This window comes from Halichoerus grypus, chromosome 10 (genome assembly GCF_964656455.1).
Source record: "Halichoerus grypus chromosome 10, mHalGry1.hap1.1, whole genome shotgun sequence".
Classification (NCBI taxonomy): domain Eukaryota; kingdom Metazoa; phylum Chordata; class Mammalia; order Carnivora; family Phocidae; genus Halichoerus; species Halichoerus grypus.
In genome coordinates this window covers 127,856,872-127,879,730 of record NC_135721.1, presented here as the reverse complement: position 1 = coordinate 127,879,730, position 22,859 = coordinate 127,856,872, and the positions used below count along the sequence as shown (strand labels likewise).

General features: G+C 49.0%; 1 long non-coding RNA gene across 1 annotated transcript in view; it reads right to left on the bottom strand.

Moving 5' to 3' along the window:
• Window positions 1-22,746, bottom strand: part of LOC118518124 (uncharacterized) — a 219,991-nt gene extending 197,245 nt beyond the window's left edge. Inside the window, exons 1-3 of the long non-coding RNA XR_013442080.1 lie at window positions 22,261-22,746; window positions 21,410-21,526; window positions 20,851-20,934 (exon numbers count right to left, since the gene is read on the bottom strand). This is a non-coding gene — a long non-coding RNA (uncharacterized LOC118518124). The remainder of the gene's footprint in view (window positions 1-20,850; window positions 20,935-21,409; window positions 21,527-22,260) is intronic.
• Window positions 22,747-22,859: the final 113 nt, after the last annotated feature.

Here is a 22,859-nt window from a genome sequence, read left to right as displayed (position 1 = left end):
TACAAGGACCCCGGTCGGAGGGGGGCGGGATTGAGGTCAGTTCAAGGGAGCACTCCACCCGGGCCTCTGGGGCGGCGACTGCGCCCCTCCCCTAGCCCCGCCCACCGGACCTGCCCGCCCCCTTAGACCACACCTGGGTCTTCTCTGGCCCCACCCGACCTGACCTGGGCCCAGGGAGGTGGAAGGGGGCGGGGGTGCTAGACTCTACCACATTATGCGACCTTGGGCGAGTCACTTTACTTCTCCAAGCTCCAGCCATGAAGGTGCCGTTACAGTTATTAACTGTAATACCGTCTCCCCCAGACTCCCAAACATAAGGCTTCATTTTTAAGTCCACTCTGGGAGGCACAACAGAAAGAAGCCACCCCCTACACAGGGTACAAAGAACCCTGGGGGGGGGGGGCGGGCATAAGACACCCAAGGTCACATGGCCTCATGTCCCCCACTAGTCTCAAAAGAAGAGTTCTTGTCAGGGCACCCTAAGACCTATTGGCCAACCTGAGGCCAAAACCCTATTTCTGAGGCTGGGGGTGGGGATGTCAAGCCAGACCCCACCGAGAGCTATGCAGGAGAGAGAAGGGACTTCCCCCATTGTTACCAAGTCCCCACTTTGTATTGAGGGTGGGCCTGGACCCAGGGTTCCCTTCTCCACCCCGGCAGGAGGATGCTTCTGCTACTCGTGGTACACAGATGGGAAAACAGGCCATGGCCCATCCTGGATTGGAACAGTGGGCTGTGTAGGCTCAAGGGGCCCCTTGCCCTCTCCAGCCCCATTCCCAGGCCATTTGGGCAGATCCTTGGGCCCACCCCTCTGCCACTCCCGGCCCAGGCCGCCCAGGCAGGAGCTCCCAGCCTGCCTGGGGATAACCCCCGGCCCACTGACCCCAGCCCTGGCCCTGGCGGGCAGGCAGGCATTGCTCAACCTTCAGTGTTATCTGCTGAGCTGGGGTGACCTCCGCCCCAGAGAGCTGGAGAAATGACATCTCCAAGCGCCCTTGGGGGTGGAGGGGAGCAGGGAAGAACAGGATGAAACACTGACCGGGCCTGCTGGCTTTCTGGGCCTTCCCAGCAGCCACTGGGCCAGGGAGAGATCTGAGGCCCCAGGGCCACTCAGCCAGGCCTTCCAGGCTGCAAAGTAGGACGCTCAGAGCTCAGCAAAGTGGGACACTCACACCACCTCCAAGAGGCCCTCCTGGCCCCACCTGCGAGTGAATTTCCTTACCAGCCTGTCACCAGCTACCATTACCCTACTTGTCCAGTCTACCTCAGTCTCCCCCCACCCTCCCCAAAAGACTGCCCGTTCTATGAGGGCTGGCCCGCAAATACTGGGCCTCCTCGGCTGGGCATGATCAAAAGTTACAAGTAGTGAATGCATCTGCTGTTCCTCTGGACCAAGAATACTGGTCCCCTAGCTCTGCTCAAGGCAACTCCTCAGGGCTCAGCCCAAAGGTTACCTCCAAGAAGCCCTCCTTAACCTCCCCATTGGAAGTCCCAGACCCTCAGTCGCTTCTTTCACATTCCCGTATTCTCTTTACAATCAAAAGTATCTCCCCTACGCATGTGGCTTTCTGTCCCCACTGCCCCCTCCCCATGTCACCCCCACCAGGGCAGGGATTCTTGTTTTGTTCAGTGCTGTGCCCCAGTGCCTAGGACAGTGCCTGACACAGGGAAGATGCTCAATGTATGGAGGAGGCGGAGAAAGTGAGGTCACCCACGTGCTGGGCTATGTAACCCCAGGCAAGATGGCTTCCTTCTCTGAGCCTCAGCAGCCCGCCCCCCCACATGCGCGCAGGTGTGCGCACACACACACACACCTATCAGGGTTCTGGGGAGATTGCAGTGAGACCTGGGGGGTCTGAAGCTAATTAGAGGATTTGCTGTGTGTCCTCAAGCACATCTTCCACCCTCTCTGAACCACATTTTAAGCTCTCCACATGTATTAACTCATTTAATCCTCTTGATAACTTATAGGAAACAGATCCCATTATCTCCACTTTACAAATGAGGAAACTGAGGCCAAGGTCACATTTAAGGGGTGGGAAGGACTAAAGTCTTTCCAGGCTCACCTTCCCCCTTTGGGCTTGTAATAAATCATAACGGGTCTGGGGGTGTGAACCCCATTTTCTGAATGGAAGAACTGAGTTCCAGAGGAGGGTGCCCTGGGGTCACACAGTGAGTCGAGGGGCAACCCGATCCTAGTGTCCAGCCCCCAAGGACCAGACTCACCCCATCAGGGTCTTGTTCTGCTGGCCCCCAGGATGGACTTCACCCACCAGACACTGAGCCTTTTGCTTCCCTGCTCAAGATTCCCCACGCTGGCCTGACGGAGAAATCTGCGGCCACCCCAGGTGCCTGCAGAGGCTGCGTGCTTGGGTGACGTAAGCCCTTGTGTTTACAAGCCTCATTGCTCAACAGTCCCTGCCTGCTGCCGCGCCATGAACACTCAGCCTCCCCTCCAACGAGGGTCTGATGGGCCCGCAACTACTAGGGCTCAGAGGCCACCAGCACGGCCCCGTGGTCCTGCACCAGGGACAGCCCAGAAGCCAGGTTCCACCTGACACCACCCACAATGCCCTCTACCTGTTACTGTCCCCCCCTAGGTGTCTGTCAGAGCCTGGGGTGGGGAAGGGTCTCAAACGGGCAGCCAGAAGTCAAATCCAACCCACAGATGTGTTCAGTGTGACCCCCTGGCGTTTTGCTTTGTTGTGTGTGTTTTTTTTCCTAATGAATTAATTGCCAACATTTAAAAATCAGGAGACTTCACATCAAAATTCCAGTTTTCAGCTTCTCTTTTAAAACCAGAATCCGTGGGCTGGGCCTCTGTGGCTGTAAGTGTGGGCAGGAACCAGGCGGGGGCTGTGGAGGAACAGGCTCTTTCCTACCCGGATACACACCCTCCTCTGCCCCCAAACTGCTTTCAAAAAATCCCTTCTCCCAGCCTCTGCAGCTTCTCCCTGGCCCCATTTTCAGGAGGAGAAAACCGAGGCAACTTGCCCAGAGGGAGTCCCAATGTCGCTCCTTTGATGGAGAATGGTCAAAGGTGTTCGCAGGGGGTAGAAATCAGCCTGCTGGTAGAAACATAAGGCTGAAAGAGGAACCATCAGAGATGGTCCATGGAGCTGGTCTCTAGTGGATCTGGAATGGGGGGCCTGCAAGGGGTGGGCTTTGGTTCCTGTTCTGTACCCTCCTTACTGGGACACTCCAGTGTGTCCTCTACACCTCAGTCCCTGGTCTACAGAACGGGATAATAATACCCCTCTGTCTTGGGCATTCTGAGCCAGCAGTTCCCCTCCCACTGGCCCACTGTGACACATGGGAATGCATCCCCTTAGTCCCCCGAGAGGGCCTGACCCTGGTAAGCCATGGAAGCCTCACAAAGTAGGCTGATGGGAAACAGGTCCAGAGAGGGTTAGGACCTTCCCCTAGGTCACAGTGAACCAGTAAAAGAGCCAGACTGAAAAGCCAGATCCCTGATTCCAAGATTTTCCCCACTACGCCTCCTCTTTAAAGCTTCACTTTCCCCATCTACCAACTGGGGCTGAAATTAGATCCCTGAGGGCTGCCGAGCCAAATATCCTGGGATCCAGGGTTTTGGAGTCCTCGGAGATGCTCAGGGCTGGCTCGTGAAACTTGTCTGTGCATATGCTGCCACCATGTGGCGAGCTCTGGGAATGCAGGAGTGATGTAAATGCATCCTCTTGCTTTGGGATACACAGGTAGGCACTATGGCTATGATAGATATTCACAGGACAGGAGCAGGCTACTGAAAGAAATAAAAATGTCCAATGAACCAATGTCTACAGACAAAAGGTGCTCATTTTCACTTAGTCATTCATCAAATAGTTTTTGGCATCTACGGTGGCTCATGCCCTAGAAACATATTCACAAACAAGACAGAGCGATTCCTGTTTTCACGGTGTTGACATTCTCCTTGGAGAAGACAAACAAGAAACAAGATAAATGAGTAATGTATACATTGTGTTAGATCCTGGTAAATACCGTGGAGAAAAATACAGCAGAGGAGAGGAATGAGGAGTGCGGGAGGGGGGGTGGGGGGCTGGCGTGGATTTTTGACTTTAGAGTGGTCAGAGGAGGGGGAACAGTAAGTGCAAAGGCCCTAACGTAGGAGCATGCCTGGCCCATGTAGTTGCTGTGGGTGGAGTAGGTGGACAGTAGGAGGAAATTATTTCAGAAATAATGAGGGCCAGGGGTGCCTGGGTGGCTCAGTCGGTTAAGCGTCTGACTTCGGTTCAGGTCATGATCTTGGGTCCCGGGACGGAGTCCTGCATCGGGCTCCCGGCTCAGCAGGGAGTCTGCTTGTCCCTCTCCCTCTGCCCCTCCCCCTACTTGTGGTCTCTCTATCTCTCAAATAAATAAATAAATAAATCTTTTTTTAAAAAAAGAAACCAAGAAATAGTGGGGGCCATATCCCCCAGGGCTTTGTGGGGCACTGAATAGACTTTGGCTTTTACCCCAGGTTAGCTGGGAGCCATGGAGAGTTCTGAGCAGAAGAGGAACAGGATCTGATTTGGGTTCTAACAGAATCCCTCTGGCTGCAAGTGGAGGAGGGTGGACGCTACTAGCAGCCAGAGGAAGCAAGGAGCCCAGGGAGGAGGTAACCGCAGTCCGTGCAAGCAGCTGATGGGAGACGCCAGCAGCGGGGTGGCCGTGGAGGTGGTGAGAGAAGGGGTCAGATTCTGAATCTGTTTTGAAAGTAGAACTTTCAGGATTTGCTGATAGATCCAGTTATAAGACAGCCACACTCCATATGGACTGCTCCATAGCCATTTAAAGGGATAAGGTATATGACTACCAGAAGCACCAGCCCCCAAAAGAAAGAAGTAGATAAATCAGACGATGTCAAAATTAAAAACATCTGTGCAGCCAAGGGAAAAATCAATAGAGTGGAAAGTCAGCCCTAAGGAATGGGAGAAAATACTTGTAAATCATGTATCTGATACGTTAATATCCAGAATATGTAAAGAACTCCCACAACTCAACAACAGAGTAACAACCCAATTAAAAATGGGGAAAGGACTTGAACAGACATTTCTCCAAAGAAGATATGTGAATGGCTAATAAGCACGTGAAAAGATGCTCAATGTCCCTGATCATTAGGGAGATACAAATCCAAACCACCATGAGAGACCACCCCACACCCACTAGGATGGCTACTCTCAAGAAAAATAGGATATAACAAGTGTTGGTGAAGATACGGAGAAAATGTTCGTGGGAATGCAAACTGGTGCAGCCACTGTTGGGAAACAGTATGGCAGTTCCTCAAAAAATTAAAAATATGAACTACCATATGATCCGGTAATTCCACTTCTAGCTGTATACCCAAAAGAACTGAAAGCAGGGTTTTGACGTTATACATGCATACCCATGCTCATAGAAGCATTATTCACAATAGCCAAAAAGGTGGAAGCAACCCAAGTGTCCATCGATGTATAAATGGATAAACAAAATATGGTCTATACATACGACAATTATTCAGCCTTTAAAGGGAAGGAAATTCAGATATACCACACATGGATGAGCCTTGAGGATGTGATGCTAAGTGAAATAAACCAGGCACAAAAGGACAAATACCATATGATTCCACTTAGATGAGGTCCCGAGAGCAGTCAAATTCATAGACAGAAAGTAGCGTGGTGGATGCCAGGGGCCGGGGAGAGAGGGGTGGGGAGCTGTTTAATGGGGACAGAGTTTCCATCTGGGATGATGAGAAGCTTCTGGAGACAGATGGTGGTGAGGGCTGCACTACAGTATGAATATACTTAATGAACTGTACATTTAAAAATAATTAAGATGGAAAAAAATAATTAAGATGGTAAATTTCATGTTATCTGAATTTTACCACAACTTAAAAAAAAAAAAAAAAAAAAAAAGGACAAGGCAGATCTTCATATGTCAACATGGAGAGGAGCCCAAGGGCCCTATGAGGTGAAAGAAGGATGTGGCGGGGCAGGATCCTGGTGGAGTTGGCTAATTTGCCATTAGCTAAAATACATATATTTTTAATTACACATAGTGTTGATGGTGCGGGAAGACAAACACTCTTACGAACTTCTAGTGGCCGTGTAAAGTGGTAGAACCTCTAGTTGTAGTTTGGCCCAGAAACATCGCTGAGCCCAGAAATGCTGGGCATTTATACTACAAAGATACTCACAGCTGCACAAAGAAGAATGGACATGGTAATAGCAGGAGACTGTGGACAGCATCAGTGGCTACCATCACCAGGGATACTATGCCGCTGCTGAGAATGAGGGATGAGGAAGAGGATGAGGGAGAGGATCTAGACCCGTACCGTCCCATAGAACTTTCTGGGACGATGGCAACGTTCTACAATCTGTGCTGTGTCGTATGGGACCTACTAGCCACAATTGAGGCTAGTGTGATGGAGGAAATGAATTTTGTATTTTATTCCATTTTAATTAAATTTAAATAGCCTCCTGTGCTTAGTGGGTACTGTCCTGAACAACACACATCTGGAACCAAGATCTATCATTAAGAGGAAAAAGCCAAGGGCAGGCCAGGATGTGTGGTGTGCAAACCCCCACAGAACTGAGAGGAGATGCAGGACTTCACTCATGTGTGTGTTTGAGAAGGTTTCTCCCAATGAAAGGGCCACAAGAAACTGGCGAGCAGGGGTAGCCTAGGGCCCGGGGTGCTCTGAATATGTTGTGTGATAACACACCCCAGAACTTAGTGGCCTAACACAACTGCCATTTGGTTTGCTCCCGATCCTGTGGATCAGAAATCTGGGCAACTTGTCTCTGCCCAGTGCTGGCTGCTGGCTGGAACGTCCGAGGTGACTCCTTTACCCCCGTGTGCGACATCTCAGCTAGATGGCCCGATTGGTTGATGGTCAGCTGGGGCATATGTCTGCCAGCTTCGTCCTCGGTCCCTCGGTTCTCCACTATGGAGTCTCTCCCTCCCCACGTGGTCCTCCCAGCACAGTAGCCACATCTCTCATACAGCAGCTGGCTTCCCCCGGAGCGCAAAAATGAAAAATGCTAGGCCTTCTTTAGGCTTAAGTCCAAAACCAACACCACCATTCATCCTATTGGCGGGAGCCACTAAAGTAAGTCTTCCAAGGGAAGAGGGCTGGGGAATCACGTGGGAGGTGGGAGGAGGACCTTCATTTTTTTTTCTAACTTTAAAACGTTCACGATGGATATGTGTTACCTTATTATCTGTTTGAGTTTAGAAAGTCAAAAATTGCTTGGTCCTGTCTCCACACCTTTGCTTGTGCTGTTCCCTCTGCTTCAACACCCTTCCCTTCCACCTGCAGCTGAGACAATGCCCGGAGAAACTTGCCCTGAGCGCCCAAGTCAAATGACTCCGTTTCCTCTGCACTCCCCACAGTTTGTGCCTCTAGAATCTCATTCTGCCCCTACTGGAGTTAGTTTTGGGTAATCGACCTCTACCGGCAGCCCCTTAAGGTCAGCCTAATCTAGGTCATGTCTGTTCACACGTACACACATACACACACACACACACAGTGAAATTATGCAGGTGCCGAGTAGGTGCTCAGTGATTTGGGGGCCCAACCACTTGCCTGACCCACAATCTCCCCACCCCACTAGGCCTTTGTGGGCATCTGTGGGTGCACTATCTAGAATCACCACCAGGTGGCAGGAGAGCCCAGCCTCCAACCTCCCCAGCGCCTGTTCGAGCTGGGAATGCCCCCACAGGTTGGAAAGCGGAGAGGTTACGGAGGCCAGGACAGGGGGCCCCAAACCCAGCTTTGAAGATAAATTGCCCATCCTTATTGCCCACTCCCCTCCCCAACTTCAAAATTTGCCTCCCCCTCAAGCAAACTGACTTTAATCAGAGGCAAACCCAGTACTGGTAGATGCAAACAAGCTGGAACCACCCACGAAATCTTGCACTGAGTGAAACACCAGACACAAAAGAATACACCCTGCATGCTTCCCTGTATATGAAGCTTTAGAAAAATAGGCAAAATTCATCTATGGCAGGAAACATCAGAACAGGGTCTGCCTCAAACTGGGGGATGGGCAGGCTCGAATGGGGAAACACGAGGGTACTTTCTGGGTACTTTCTGGGGTGATGGTAATGTTCTGTATTAGTTTCCTAGGGCTGCCATGATAAAATGCCACCACGAACTATGTGGGTTAAAACAACATGCTCCAAGTCTGAAGTCTGAAATCAGGGCCACGCTCCTTCCGAAGGCTCTGGGGAAGAATCCTTGCTTGCCTCTTCCAACTAACGGTGGTTACCAGGAATCCTTGGCATTCCTGGGCTTGTCGCTGCATCCCTCCAATCTCTGCATGGCCTTCTTCCCCCTATATGTGTCCATGTCCAAATCTCCTTCTCCTTTCTCTCATAAAGACGCCAGTCATTAGATTTAGGGTCCACCCTAATCCTGGATGATCTTATATTAACTCGGTTACATCTGCAAGACCCTATTTCCAAATCAGGTCACATTCACAATTACCAAGAGTCAGGACTTGAACATCTCTCTCTGAGGGACTCGATTCAACCCACTTCATGTTCTCTATCTTGGAAAGAGTTTGCGCAACACAGGTAGATGCACTTAACAAAAATAATCAAAAGTACACCTAAGATTTGTGCATTTCACTGCATATAAGTTTTCAAGACAGAAACAAATATTGAACTCTAGCTGATGATAGGCACGCTGAAGTGTTTAGGGGTGAGGTGTGCTGGGGCCTGCAACTCACTATATTTAATTGTCCTGGCTCTTTTAATTGGGAACGATTCCTCAGTCTTTCTTATTCATGACCTTGACACTTTTGAAGAGGACAGACTGGTTATTTTGCAGAATGTCCCTCCTATGGCTGTCTGAAGTTACTCCTGGTTAAACTCAGGCTCTGCACCTTTGTCAGGAACCGCCCAAGTGGTGGTGTGTTTGTCCTCCTCAATGCTTGCCATCAGGAGACACCCAAGAGCCACTGACCCCTTACTAGGGATGTCAATATTGATCACGTGGTCACCGCTGTGAAGTTACTGTATTTTCTCTTTATAATGAGAAGTAGCTTGTGGGGAGATATTTTTAAACCACCTAACTATTTTGTTAATCCTCCAAAGTTCACTAATTTCTCACAGTTTCACTGATTTTCACCAATTTTAACATCGCATATGATGTCTGCCTCAGTCTATTGCTATGTAATAAATGATCCCAAAACATAGCAGCTTCAGGGAATAATCATTCATTTTTTTATCTGGAGTTTGACTGGAAGGTTCTGGCTTGGGGTGTCTCAGGAGGTCAAGATGTCAGCTGGGGGGGCACCTGGGTGGCTCAGTCAGTTAAGCGTCTGCCTTCAGCTCAGGTCATGATCTCAGGGTCCTGGGATCGAGCCCCGCATTGGGCTCCCTGTTTGGCAGGGAGCCTGCTCCTCCCTCTCCCTTTGCCCCTCTCCCCCTGTTCATGCACTCTCTCTCTCTGTCTCTCAAAGTAAATAAATAAAATCTTTAAAAAAAAAAAAAAAAAGATGTCAGCTGGGGCTGCCATTATCTGAAAGCTCAAAGGGGCTGGGGCATCGGCAGCCAGGAGGAATCTAACGTGAGCCGTACGTGAGAACCACATGCTTAACTTTTAGTTCTCCAGCAAGCACGGTTTAAAAAGTAGAAAGAGATAAGGGCGAAATTCAATGGAACTCAAATCGCATTTCAACACGTTCTCAATATGAAAAATTATTGACGTATCTGACATCTCTTTTTCAGTGTATATTTCTCACAGCACGTTCCGACTTGGACTGGCCAGAGCCGGCACTAAACAGCCATGGTGGTTAGTGACCCGTGTGGGACAGCTCAGCGCGGAGGCACCTGCTTCCAAGATGACTCACTCACAGGGCTGTTAAGGGATTCCTCGGTCCCCCACCACGTGGCCCTGTTTGTCCGGATGCCTGAGTGTCCCCCATGGAAGCTGTCTTCCCCTAGAGAGAGTTATGGCAGAGTACGGCAAGGAGGGAGGACCTGCCTTTTACTGACCTCGTTCTCTGACACAGCACAGCTTCTGCCGTATTCTACCCATCCACATCGGATCACTGAGTCCAGCCCCCACACAAGGGAAAGTGAATGAGATTCCACCTCTTGAGACGAATGGAGACAAGACAGTAAGTCAAAGAATTGGTGGGCATATCTTAAAATCGCCATACTCCCACTTTTTGTTTATTCATTTATATCAGGAGGGACCCGTGGATTTTATGTTATCCCAGGGGTAATAAATCCATCACTACCATTACTTATTTCGATGCTCAAAGTGACCCAGACTCAGCCAGTCTAAGTCACTTTTTACTGGCTCCCGGGTCTTTCCACCACGTCCCCATCATTCTCTGGGCATTTCCTTATTTCTGGGACAAGATGTTCCAGGCTCCATTTGTACTTGTCTTAACCCAGCCCTGGTTCCTTTTACAGGAGAATGGTATTTTGAAACCAGAATCTGGGTGCTGTCCAACTTTTTGATTTTTACCAACCTCACAGGCGTAAAGGGATATTTCCTGGTTGTTTTCATTCGCATATCCTATTACTAATGAGTTTGAGCCTGCTTCACTTGCTAGTAGTTTTCCTCTTCTGTCAATTGCTCTCCACATCCGTTGTCCCTTTTCCTTGGGGGCTGCTGTCTTTTCCGCTGTTGTCTATTTGCAAGTTTCCTGTATATTCTAAGCACAGCAATTTTAGACACTGCAATGTCTTCACACTCTGACACCTGCCTATTTATTCTGTCCGTGGTATCCTTTGGCCAGAATTCCTTAATTTTTATATTATCAGGGTAATGCAAAAAAAAAAATTTTTTTTGCCTTTTATACATTTGTGGGGTTTTTTTGTTCTGGTAAAATACAGATAACATAAAATTTACCATTTTAGTGGTTTTTAAGGATACAATTCAGTGGCATTAACTATAATCACAGAGTTGTGCAACCATCACCACCAACCATCTCTGGAACTTTCTCATCTCCCCAAATGGAAACTCTGTCCTCCTCCTCCCCCAGCCTCTGGAAACCTCTATTCCACTTTCTGTCTCTATGGATGTGATGCTCTGGGTACCTCAAATAAGTGGAACCGTACAATATTTGTCCTTTTGTGTCTGGCTTGCTTCCCCTGGATAATGTCTTCAAGGTTCATCCATGCTGTAGCCTGTGTCAGAATTCCACTTCTTTTTAATGCTAAATAATATCCCATCATTCAGATAAACCACATTTTGTGCATCCATCCACCTGTCAACGGATATCTGCATTGTTTTCGCCTTCTGGTTGTGGTGAATGATGCTGCTGGAAACGGGTGTATGAGAATCTGATTTCATTTTCAATTCTTTTAGGGATAAACCCAGAAGTGGAATTGGGGATCATATGGTAATTCTATGTTTTCACTTTCCCAGGAAGCGCCAAACTGCTTTCCACACAAGCTGCCCTGTTTTGCATTCCACCAGCACTGAGCAAGTTTCCAGTGTCCCCACATGCTCATCGGAACGGGTTATTTTCCATTGTTTTTTTATGAGAGCCATCCTATGGGGTGCGAAGTGGTATCCCCTTGAGTCTCCCTAATGACACTGAGCGTCACTTCATGTGTACACCGGCCATCTGAAGGGGTTTTTTTTTGGCGGGGGGGAACCCTATTCAGGTTCCTTGACCATTTCTGAATCAGGTTCTTTATGCTTGTGCTTTTGAAATTGACTTAATTTAAAAAGTCCTTTCTCACCTCTAGGCATAGAGTGTCCTTCTGACTATTCTTTTACTAATGGGAGAGTGCTTTTTTGGAGTAAAATATATATAATATTTATCTTTTTAACCATTTGTAAGCGTACAATGCAGTGGTATTAATTACATTCACAATATCTCGTACCCATCACCACTGTCAATACCCAAAACTTTGTCATCGTCCCCAACATAAACTCTGTCCCTATTAAACAATAACTCCCCATCCTCCCCCTCTCCAGCTTCTAGCAGTCACCATCCTACTTTCTGTCCGTATGAATCTGCTTATCATTGTTCTTCTGTGTCTGGCTTACTTCCCTTAGCATACACTTTCAGGATCTCTCCACCTTGTAGCATGTGTCAAAATCTCTTTCCTTTTTTTTTTTTAAGATTTTATTTAGAGAGAGAGAGAGAAAGAGAGCACGTGCGCACGCATGCAGGGGGAGCGGGAGAGGGGGAGAGAGAGAATTTCAAGCAGACTCTGCACTAAGCACAGAGCCTGACGCGGGGCTCAATCCCACGACCCATGAGATCACAACCTGAGCCGAAACCAAGAGTCAGATGCCTAACTGACGGAGCCACCCAGGCGCCCCCAGATTAGTTACTGGAGGAACATCGAGTACCTATGATGTGGGTGATTGAGAATCTCATCCAGGCACCAAAATACACCAAGCCCTGAGTCCTGCCCTCACAGGGCTGACACTCTAGTGGCAGGGCAGGTGGGGGGACACAACAGACAAACATGCGTATGGGATAATTGCAGGTATTGATAATACTATAAAGGAAAATAAAGCAGAAGCTGGATCTGTGTGGGTGGCAGCATTATTAGAGGGCATCTCTGAGGAGGTCTAAGCAGAGGCCAGAAGGAGCGGCATCCTGTGTATATAGAATGCACGTAAAATACCAGTGGAAGATCCTGACGCATAGTAAATGCTCAATTAATGGTGGCTCACAGTTCTATCCCAGAGATGTGTTTCCAGTTTTGCTGAGTGGCACAGGCCCTGGGCTACTGTAACACTTCCTCCTCCCTTGCTCCCTCCAGCTCAGAGGTGGCAATGACTTCTGCTGCAAATTTCTGAGCTTTTTCACACCCTCTTTTTTGACTTTTGGGCTCCTCCACCATCCCTGTCACCAATTCCCCGTTGGAAAGTCTCTCTGTTTAAATGCACAGTGGTTTCCTTTCCTGCTACGAGGAAGGGATCTGAGAGCAAACTGGCAGGTGAGTAGCATGGTAGGCTTTTGCAGCCCTTTCCCCCTTCTTGAAGCTAAAACCCGGGTGGGCTATAGATAGGAGAGGCAGCTGGGGGCTGGGGACCAGGCCTGCTTTTGTCCTAGCTCTGCCTTTTGTCAGCTCTGCAAACTTCATCAAGTCACGTCCCCTCCCTGAAGCCAGTATAATAAAAACTGGGGTGCTGGCCCACAGACACGCAGGCCAACGAGGGAACACAGGGGGGCTGGAGCCGACCACGGTTGTCTGAGAACCTCAGTGCATGGAACCACAGCCTGCCCGGGAAAGGAGACACGGTTCAGGAGATGCTGTTGGGAAACTGGCCCCAAACAAAACTGCAAACAAAGGCCGACTCTTCACATGGATTAAAGTCTTAATACAAAGGGAGAAACCATGAAATTAGTCAAGTTATAGACCCATGGTGGAATATTGCTCAGCCGTAAAAAGGAATGAGATTTGGGGGTGCCTGGGTGGCTCAGTCATTTGAGCCCTATACACTCAGCGGGGCTTCTGCTTGAGATTCTCTCCCTCTGCCCCTCCCCCCACATGCTCACGTGCTCTCTCTGTCTCAAATAAATAAATCTTTAAGAAAAACTAATCTAATGAATGAATTCTCTCATCAAATCCTCACTAGACATCCATAAGGTGGGCCCATGGGTCCATATGTTATAGAAGAAGAAACTGAGGCTCAGAGAAAGTCCCAACTCGGCCCACGCTCACCTAGCTAGTAAGTAGTGAAGCTGGAATTCGAACCCAGGCCGCCTCCTCACCTTGGTGCCTTCCTTCCAAATCTCTCCTTGCTCTGTGGCTTCCCACACTACGCTCACAGCCACCCTGAACCTCTCTGGTTCTGGAAATTCCCAGGGCCTTGCCGAGCTGGGCTGCAGTTTCATTTTGTGCCAGGAGGTGTCACCAGAGAATCCTTGGTGGCCACAGTCCGCTGTCGGCTCCCCAGAGCATGAACGTGCCATCGTTTATCTCATTACCTTTAAGGATAGTTCAAGTTTCTCCTCCACAAACCAAGGTGCATCTACATCCTAGCACCTGTGGTCATGAGCTCTGAGGTGAGAACTTCTCTGGGAGTGGATTTCTAGAAATGGAGTTGCAAAGATCAGTGAACATCTTTAAATTGCACAGATTCCATGAACTCGCTCAGCCTCGTTTACAGCTGAGGAGGGTGGGGCCCACAGAGGGCACATGGGTTACCCAGGAGCCTACGGCAAGTTAGTACAAGGGCCAGGTCTGAAACTGGCTCTTCTGGCCACAGATTTTTCCACTGCACTTGGTCACATGCTCCCACCTCAGCACAAGGTCAGTCTGTGCACTTTTATATGTGTACGGACCTGTGTCTGATGGTTCCTTCTGTCATTCAGTCATCCGTTCACTCACTTAACAACTACACTGGTGAGATACCAGATCCATGCTGTTCAAGAATGGCTCAAATAACAAGTGTTTCCTAGACAAGAAAATCATTTATCTTCCTCTCTTACATTAATCTGAAGGAAAGCAGTCCAGGGTTGGATGGTGGCTTTATGGTATCAGGGACCCAGACTCTTTCTTTCATTTTTCTTTTTTTTTTTTTTTTTTAAGATTTTGTTTGTTTGTTTAGAGAGCACGAGTGGGGGGAGGGGGAGAGGGAGAGGGAGGATCTCAAGCAGACTCCACACTGAGCACAGAGCCCAACACGGGGCTCCATCTCACGACCCCGAGATCATGACCTGAGCCGAAATCAAGAGTCAGATGCTCAACCAACTGAACCACCCAGGTGCCCTGGGACCCAGACTCTTTCTATCTTACAGTTCATCCATCTTCGACTGGCAGCTTCTATCTCATGGCCCAACGTGGCTACTCTAACATTGCCATCACATCTACATTCCTGCCAGTGGGAAGTGGAGAAAAGGAAGCAGAAGTCAATCTCTTTAAGGGCACAAACCAGAATGTTTCGTGCCACTTCTGCTCTTATTCGATTGGCCAGAATTAGTCACATGTCCTATACCGCTGCAAGGGAAGCTGGAACAGCAGTCCGTCGCTAACATAGCTGGGCAGCTATGTTATCTGCTAAAACTCGGGGTTTATAACCAATGAATATATTGTCCACCCTCTGCCACCCATATTTTTCTGAGCACCTACCATGTGTAAGAGAAGTTGCAGCAGACTAGAAATAGCCCAGACTTTGGAATTTGATTCATCTTACGTGGAATCGCAATTCTGCCTTTCCCAGCTGTGTGTCATGACCTCTCTGAGCCTTAGTGTCCTCATTTATAACATGGAGATAAGAGAGTAAGTATGCTCGTGCCATGTGAGAGCGTGTGGACTTAGCACTGGGCCCAGCATATAGTTGGCACCAAAGGAATGGCAGCTGCTTTTCCAATGAACTAGACCCTGAGTAGGGTTCCTGGGGGCCAGAGGTGACTCAGCAGAGGCCCTGCCCTCGATTCCAATGGAGAGACATTCCCGGGCAGCCTCCTGTAAATAAAAGCCCAGAGACTGGTGAGCACATAATCCCAATGCGTCAATTGTGCATGAGTCAGAAGCAGTTATGCCCACAAGTCATAAAGTAGCAGCCGAACCCAAGATAACTGGCATCCTTCCAATCCCACCCCCCCAACCCTGTTTTACAGAAATGCAAACAGAGCTGAGGAAAGAGCCGTGACCACAGCGTGACTCCACAGTTTTATTTTATCAGTCTCCTCCTAATAGGATACGTGGGTTAGTTCCAGCTTGGAGCTATCATAAACAGCCTTGGCTGGGCCTCCCTACGCCTATAGGAGTGGGGGTTTTCCAGGGTAGCTGGAGAGAAACAGAATTGCTGGGGTGAACTGGAAGCCCACAGGGTGCTCCGATTGCAGCAAAGGGAGGTGTCTCTCCCCAGTTACTTGCAGATCAGAGTTTCTCAACCTCAGCACTATTGACATTTTGGGTCAGAGAATTCTCTGTCCTGTGCATGGTAGGACATTTAGCAGCATCCCTAGCTTCTCTACCCATGAGATGACAATAGCATATTACCACCCCCAAAGTGTGACAACCACAAACGTCTCAAGACATTGTCAACTGTCCCATAGGGGTCAAAAGCATCCCCAGTCGAAAACCACTACTTGAGATATACAGAGCCTACAAGCAGGAATTCTAAGCACAGATGCTTTAAGCAGATTTATGGATGTTCATGATTTTCTTCTCTTTGGGCAGGCACACATTTTTTCTCTTTGGAAGGGGTACAATGACCTTGGTAGTCACTAAGGATTTCAGGTCATTATGGGTGCAATTAGTGGTATTTGGATATGGACAATAGAAACCTTCTGCGAACGTTAAATTTCCTCATTTTGAAACCTGTTTCAAACCTGTGGCCATGTATGAGAATGTCCTTGTTCTCAGGAAACACACACTGAAGTATTTAAGGGTAAAAGGACATCGCGTCTATAACTGACTCTCAAAATGGTTCAGAAAAATTATACACAACACAGAGAAAATGACAAATCAAGTGTAGCAAAATGTTAATGATTGGGGGATCTGAGTGAAGGAGATATGGAAGCTTACTGCACTATTCTTGCAACTTCTCTGTAAAATTAAAATTATCTTAGAAATTACGATTTTAAAAGGATCTTGTCATACTCACCTATGTTTTATTCTAGTTTTTAAAACATGGCTTTAATCTTTTATTCCCTGGACTCCGAATTACTCCTGTTCCCTGAATAGTACACCAAGGACATTCACACGTCATGGCCCCTGATCTTGCCACACCTGCTGCCAAACATACCGTCCCTCACCTTTTCCCCCTGATGAAATCTTACTCATCTTTGGGCAAGTCAACTTTTCTGAGCCTCAGTCTTTTTCCTGTAAAATGAGGTCAAAGAGCAAGTGTACTTAAAATATCCAGCACACAGAAACAGCCACTTTCAAACACCAGTCCCCCACTCTTTCTCCCCAGTCCCACCCTGATCTTGATCCCTACACTCTGCAAGTAAGAAAGATGTAAAATAAAAACAGAGGATGTATTGGTTTCCAGAAAATGTATTGAAGTCCAGAAGAAGATCACACACAGTTCAGGTAAGGTTTGCTCTGGGTATTTATTTAATGCTAATAACAATAGCTAAAATTTATTGCCAGGCACTCTTCTAACCACAATGTATTTATTAGCTTATCTTCACAACGACCCCACAAGGCAGGCATACTCTTATTATCCCCATTTTCCACATTAGGAAACTGACATCCTGGGAGAATAAATAATTTGCCCATGGTCACACAACACACAAGTGGTGGGGCTGAGACTTAAACCTAAGTCTGTCTGACTGGAAAGGGAGGACCACTTTCAGGTAAGGCTTGATCCAGCCACTCAAAGATCTCACCAAGGACCTGGTTTCTCTTGGTCTTTCCTCTCTGCCTGCTCCAGGGAATGCACCCTAAAGATGACCCCTTCATGCTGCCAGCAGAGTCTGATGAGACTTGCTTTCTCATTCACATCCAATGGGGAAAAAGCATCTATGTCCCAAGATGCTTGGATTCCTGGATCCATGAAATTCCATGGCAGGATCCTGAAATTCACTCTGATTGGGCCATCTGAAGTCACACACCCATCTCCGAACCAATCACCATGTCCCAGGTGGCTGGACAATGTCGCTTGGCTTATATTAAAGAAGTGGAGTCTGTCCCATACAAACCACAGGCTGAGAAAGCAGGCAAGAGAGATTTCCTCCAAAAATTCAGAGTATTGTTTCCATGAAGGAGGGGGAACGGGCATAGGCATCCAGAAGCAGATGTCTCCATCCCCATGACTCACACATACAATAAAACATTTTAAAATGTAGAAAAAAAGGAAGGCTTCGTTTGGGGATGGCTATGTACCATCTGGCCAGTGCAGTCTGGCCATGACCCTCCAGGGAAGGAGGCTTTCCTGTCCATAGCCATGCCCTGTGGTGGTGGCAGGGTCAGGAGGCAGGTACCTTCAGGGTGTTGGCAAACAGCCTGGAGCAGGCCAGAGCACAGCATGGGGCACTTCCTTCCGGGTAGGAGGCCCTGCTGGGAACAGGGGAAATGGGAAGGAGATGTTCCCGTAGACTGACTTAGGGAGCAAACAGCCTGGCTGGGCACACAGAGCCTCTAGGGGTAGCGGGATAGCTGGCATCCTGACCGCACAGCAGCCCCCCCTTGTCTCTGAGACTCTTCTCACAGCCAGGAAACTCTGACGCCCTTGGTCCTTCCGCTAGGCTACAACCTGGAACTTTTATGGTCCCTGTGGGCCCCAAGTCCACTTTTTTTTAACAGCTCATACATTCAGTCAATCATTAAAGCTAGTAAGGCTCCTTCCCACCTCAGGGCTTCTGCACTGGCTTTTGGCTCTGTCCGGAACACTCTTCCCCTACAGTCTCACATGGCTCCCTCCATCCCCTCCTTTAATCTGCTCACCTTCTATCTTTAGTCTATCACCTTCTCAGTGAGGCATTCCCTGACTACCCTCGTTAACTACTCAACCTGCCCTCCAACCTCCCAGCTTCCAATCCTCCTTACCCTGCTTTGTTGTTGTTGTTGTTGTTTTTCCAAAGCAGCCATCACCCCCTAGCATGTCAGCATAGTTCAGTCGTTAGTGATTATTGTCCATCTCCCTTCCCACCCCCCAGGTGTCAACTCCAGGAGGCAGAGATTTTTGTCTTCTTTCTTTCCTGTTATGTTTCCAGTACCTAGAGCAAGTCCTGCCTTGTAATACATGCTCAATAAATATTTGCTGGGCGAATAAATAAATTGTAAAAATTAAAATTAGAGTGGAGCTCATTTCTGCAGTCAATTTGTGTTGTGCAGAGCCTACGTAAATATGCCTGAGGCAGGATCTCAAACATTCTCCTCAACACAGGGCCCTGTGTGTCACTAAGGAACATCTCTCAGGAATGAGACTATTCCCCACAGGTCCCTCAGCCCACAGCACGGGGCCGGCTCAGGGCAGACGCTGAAAACGTTCACCCAGCGTAAGCACACTCAGATGGATGAAGAGGATGCATAAAGAGGTGGGAGAAAGAAGTCCGCTGGCACAAGCCCCCATCGCAGCCTCCCTTGACCTCCAGCCCCCTCACCCATCATCCCTGTGGACCCTTCTTACTCATCTCCCTTCCCTCTAGGTTCACCCCATTCTAATCCACCTCCTCTCAGCAGCTAGAGGTAGCTTCTCAAAGCACAAATTGGATCTTCAACTCTGCGGGGCACCCTGGTGCTGCCCTTGGAAAGGTCAAGATTCCTATGTAGGGCACCAAGCATGCCCAAGCCCCCATGGATCTTCCTCTTCTCTACAACTCTCCTCTCATGCTATACTCCAGCCTGGCTGATTGTTTTTTTCCTTCAATTCAGTGAGTAAAACAATCTCTCACCCCTGGGTCTGTGTACATGCTATTCCGTGTGTCTGGAAGACCCTCATACCTCACCTGACTCCCTTTCCCCAGCCAGTTCTTACTTTACTTCAGATGTCAGCTCAGGTATCCCCTCCTCCAGGAAGCTGTCCCTGATTTCTTACCCCGAGGTAGGTAGCCATTACCTATGCATTCCCATAGCTCTCTGTTTGCCTCTTTCATTCACGCATTAATTCAACATTTATTTGGCCTAAATGGTGCATAATGATCTGGCTCCTTCATACCTCTCTGATCCCACCTTCCCCCTTTTTTCCTCTCACCCTCTGTTCCAGCTACATAAGCCTCCTTGCTGTCCCTTGAGCACACCAAGTATGCTCCTGCCTCAGGGCCTCTGCACATCTTCTCTGGGTATCCTCACTTCCTTCAGGTCCCTGCTCAATTGCCACCTCCTCAGAGAGGCCTTCCTGACACCTCCGCTCCCCATCTGATGAAGCACTCCCTGTCATTCTCCACCCATCTCTGCAGCCTGCTTCACTTCTCCACATCATCGGTCCTTACCTGAAATTAGATTATCTTTTTGCTGTTGTACCATCAGCATTTCGCACAGTATCTGGCCCACAGCAATTCTCAGTAAAGATCTGATGAATAAATGAATGGAGCAATCCAGATCAACATGATCTTGGGGGTGTCCATCATGGGCAGCTTTGCAGCCTGAGTCTCAGAGCCAGGAGGAACCAGAGAATAGAGACCTAAAGGAGGAGAAGGAGCCAGCCACATGCCTCTCCAGGGAGACCGTTCACCAGGAAGCAGGTACAGTGAGTGCAAAGGCCCTGCGGCAGGATGACAGTGGGAGATGTCAGGAGACAAGGCTGGAGAGTCAGCAGGGCCCAGATCAGCAGGGCCTTCAATGTCAGATGAGGGTGTGGAACTCATCCCAACACCTTCATAGTCAAGTGTAACACACAGGGGAGGTGACGAACATTTCTGCAGTGTCTCCTGCCTGCCAGGTAGCCTACCTCTCATTGCGTTCACTGTGAATCTTACTAAAGCCTATGAAGCATTCTTTTTCCATTTAACGAAGGAAAATGGACCTACATAGGCTCGGAAACAGGTGTGAGACTCCAAGTTTCGAAGGCTGGGCTCCTTCCATTGCCCATCACTGCCTTTGACCTCTGCCCCGCCCACCCATCCCCATCTTAGGTGTGTGATTCTGCCTCTTCCCTCCTTTCTGGATTTGCTCTAACTTGGTGACCAAAAGCGCATGTCATTCTCAAGGCCACAAAAACAACTCGATGCCCACTTGACATCTCTGCTCGGAACATCCAGCATGTATCTCACACACAACACGCCCGAAACAGAACTGCTGGTCTCCCCCCTTCCCCAAACGTGCTCCCACTGTATTCTCCCCCAGCTCAGTCAACAGCACCTCCATCCTCCCAGTGGCTCAGGCCAGGAACCTTGAAGTCATCCTCGACTTCCATTTCCCTCAACTCCCCCCCATCTCATCGACCAGCAAAGCCTGGCCCCTCCGCCTTCAAAAACACATCCAGAATCAAGCACTTCCCCCACATCCACGATCACCCCGGTCTAACCCTCCATCCGCTCCTACCTGAGCCATCACTGTCACCTCCTCCTGGGGTCCTGGCTCAGCACAGTCCCCTGAGTCCATTCCTTGCGGACAGCCAGAGAGACCCTATTAAAATGTAAAGTCAAGGTCACTGCACAACTCTTTACCAGAACTGCCCAACAGAACTTTCGGTGATGATGGACATGTGCTACATCTGTACTATCCAGTTCACTTGCCACCTGCCACAGGTGACTTGAAATGTGCTAGTGTAACTGAAGGGCTGAATTTTTAATCCTACTTAAACAGCCACACTCCCTTGGCAAGGCTGTGGGGAACAAGCACTCTTGAACACAGCTGTGGGAGTATATATTCGCATGTGATTCTAATCCCGGTATCCACCTACCTAATGATGGTTTGTCTATATCTACCAAACTGACAAAGGCATTTAACATTTATCACAGTGATCCCACTTCAAGAGTGTGTCGTCTTGATCTACCTTCACATGTAACACTGACATCACATAAAAAGTTTACAACATCTAAAGACAGGAAACAACCAAACATCCATTCAATAGGCAACTAGTTAAATGAATTATTTTTACCTGTTTCTTGTCCGTCCCTCTTGCAACTCTGAGGACAGGGCCCTCACGTGTCTTGTTTGCTGTTGTACCATCAGCATTTCGCACAGTATCTGGCCCACAGCAATTCTCAGTAAAGATCTGATGAATAAATGAATGGAGCAATCCAGATCAACATGATCTTGACTTGAGGCAAGCCAGCAGGGGCTCCATCCCCCAACACTATGACACACAATGGAATACCATGAAGTTGTAAAAAAAAAAAAAAAAGAAGAAGAAGAAAGAATAAGGAAATATGACACCTAGGGCATAAAGAAAGTAAAAAACACAAAAACTGGACTTCATCAAAAGTAAAAACATTTTTGTGCATCAAAGGACATTATGCAAAAAGTGAAAACACAAAAAAATGAGAAACAATATTTGCAAATCATATATCTGATAAGAGTCCAGTGTCCAGAACACATAAAGAACTCTTACAATTCAACAATAAAAGACAAACAATCCAATTATTAAATGCGCAAAGGATTTGAATGAAAGCATTGGGCTGAGCCTTAATTCACTCAGCAAGCGTTTACTGAGTTTCTACCATGTGCCCTATGCTGATCCAGACATGGGGATTCAGCTGTGAACAAAGCAAGTCCCGGTCCTCAGGAACTGGTTTTCTGCTGGGTGACACATGAACTGCAAGTTCATTGCCCATGACAAGCGCTGTGAAGACAAAACATGATGATGTCACAGTGACTGGAGGAGGGAGCAACTCTGAGCAGGGAAGTCAGGAGGGGACTCTGAGGAGGCAACATCACTGGTTATTAGGAGTCAACGAAAGGCTGTTGACTCGCTCTTGGCCCGGCGTCTAACGGATACTAAGCGCTCACCAAATCTGACAGTGACGCTTAAGGTCATTCTCATCAGTTTACTGTCCTCTCCCTCTGGAGAACAGGAGGTCCTGGGGCTCAGGCTCGCGGGCGCTCAACACCAGCTGGCACACAGTAGGCGGACGCACGGTCCTCGTGACCTCTGCACGCGGTAGGGCTCGAGAAGCTAGCCCAGGCAGAGGGGGCCCCAGCCAGGGAGCACTGTTCGAAGTGTCCGCCAAGCGCTGGCTCCCTGGCCCCGGCCCGGCGCCCTCCACTCGCGCTCCTTGCACACAGGAGGCGCTTGACAGTGCGTGCTGAAGAAACGCCTGTTTCTGGGTCCGGCGGCGCACGACCTCGGCCCATTGCACAGGCCGGTAAACCGAGCGCGAGGTGGGTGGCGCCGCGCCGGCTGTTCCTGTGGGGTCGACGCCGGGCCCGGGTCGGGGGCGGATCGCTGCGGGGAGGGACGCGCCGCCGCCCCACCCTTCCGTGCCCAGCTGAGACCAGGGGCGTTCCTGCCCCCCGGCGCCGCGGTTGGCTGGCTCGACGGCCGCTGATTGGCCATCGCGGCCCCGGCGCGGTCCCCGATTGGCTGTGACGCGCGGCCGGGCGAGGTC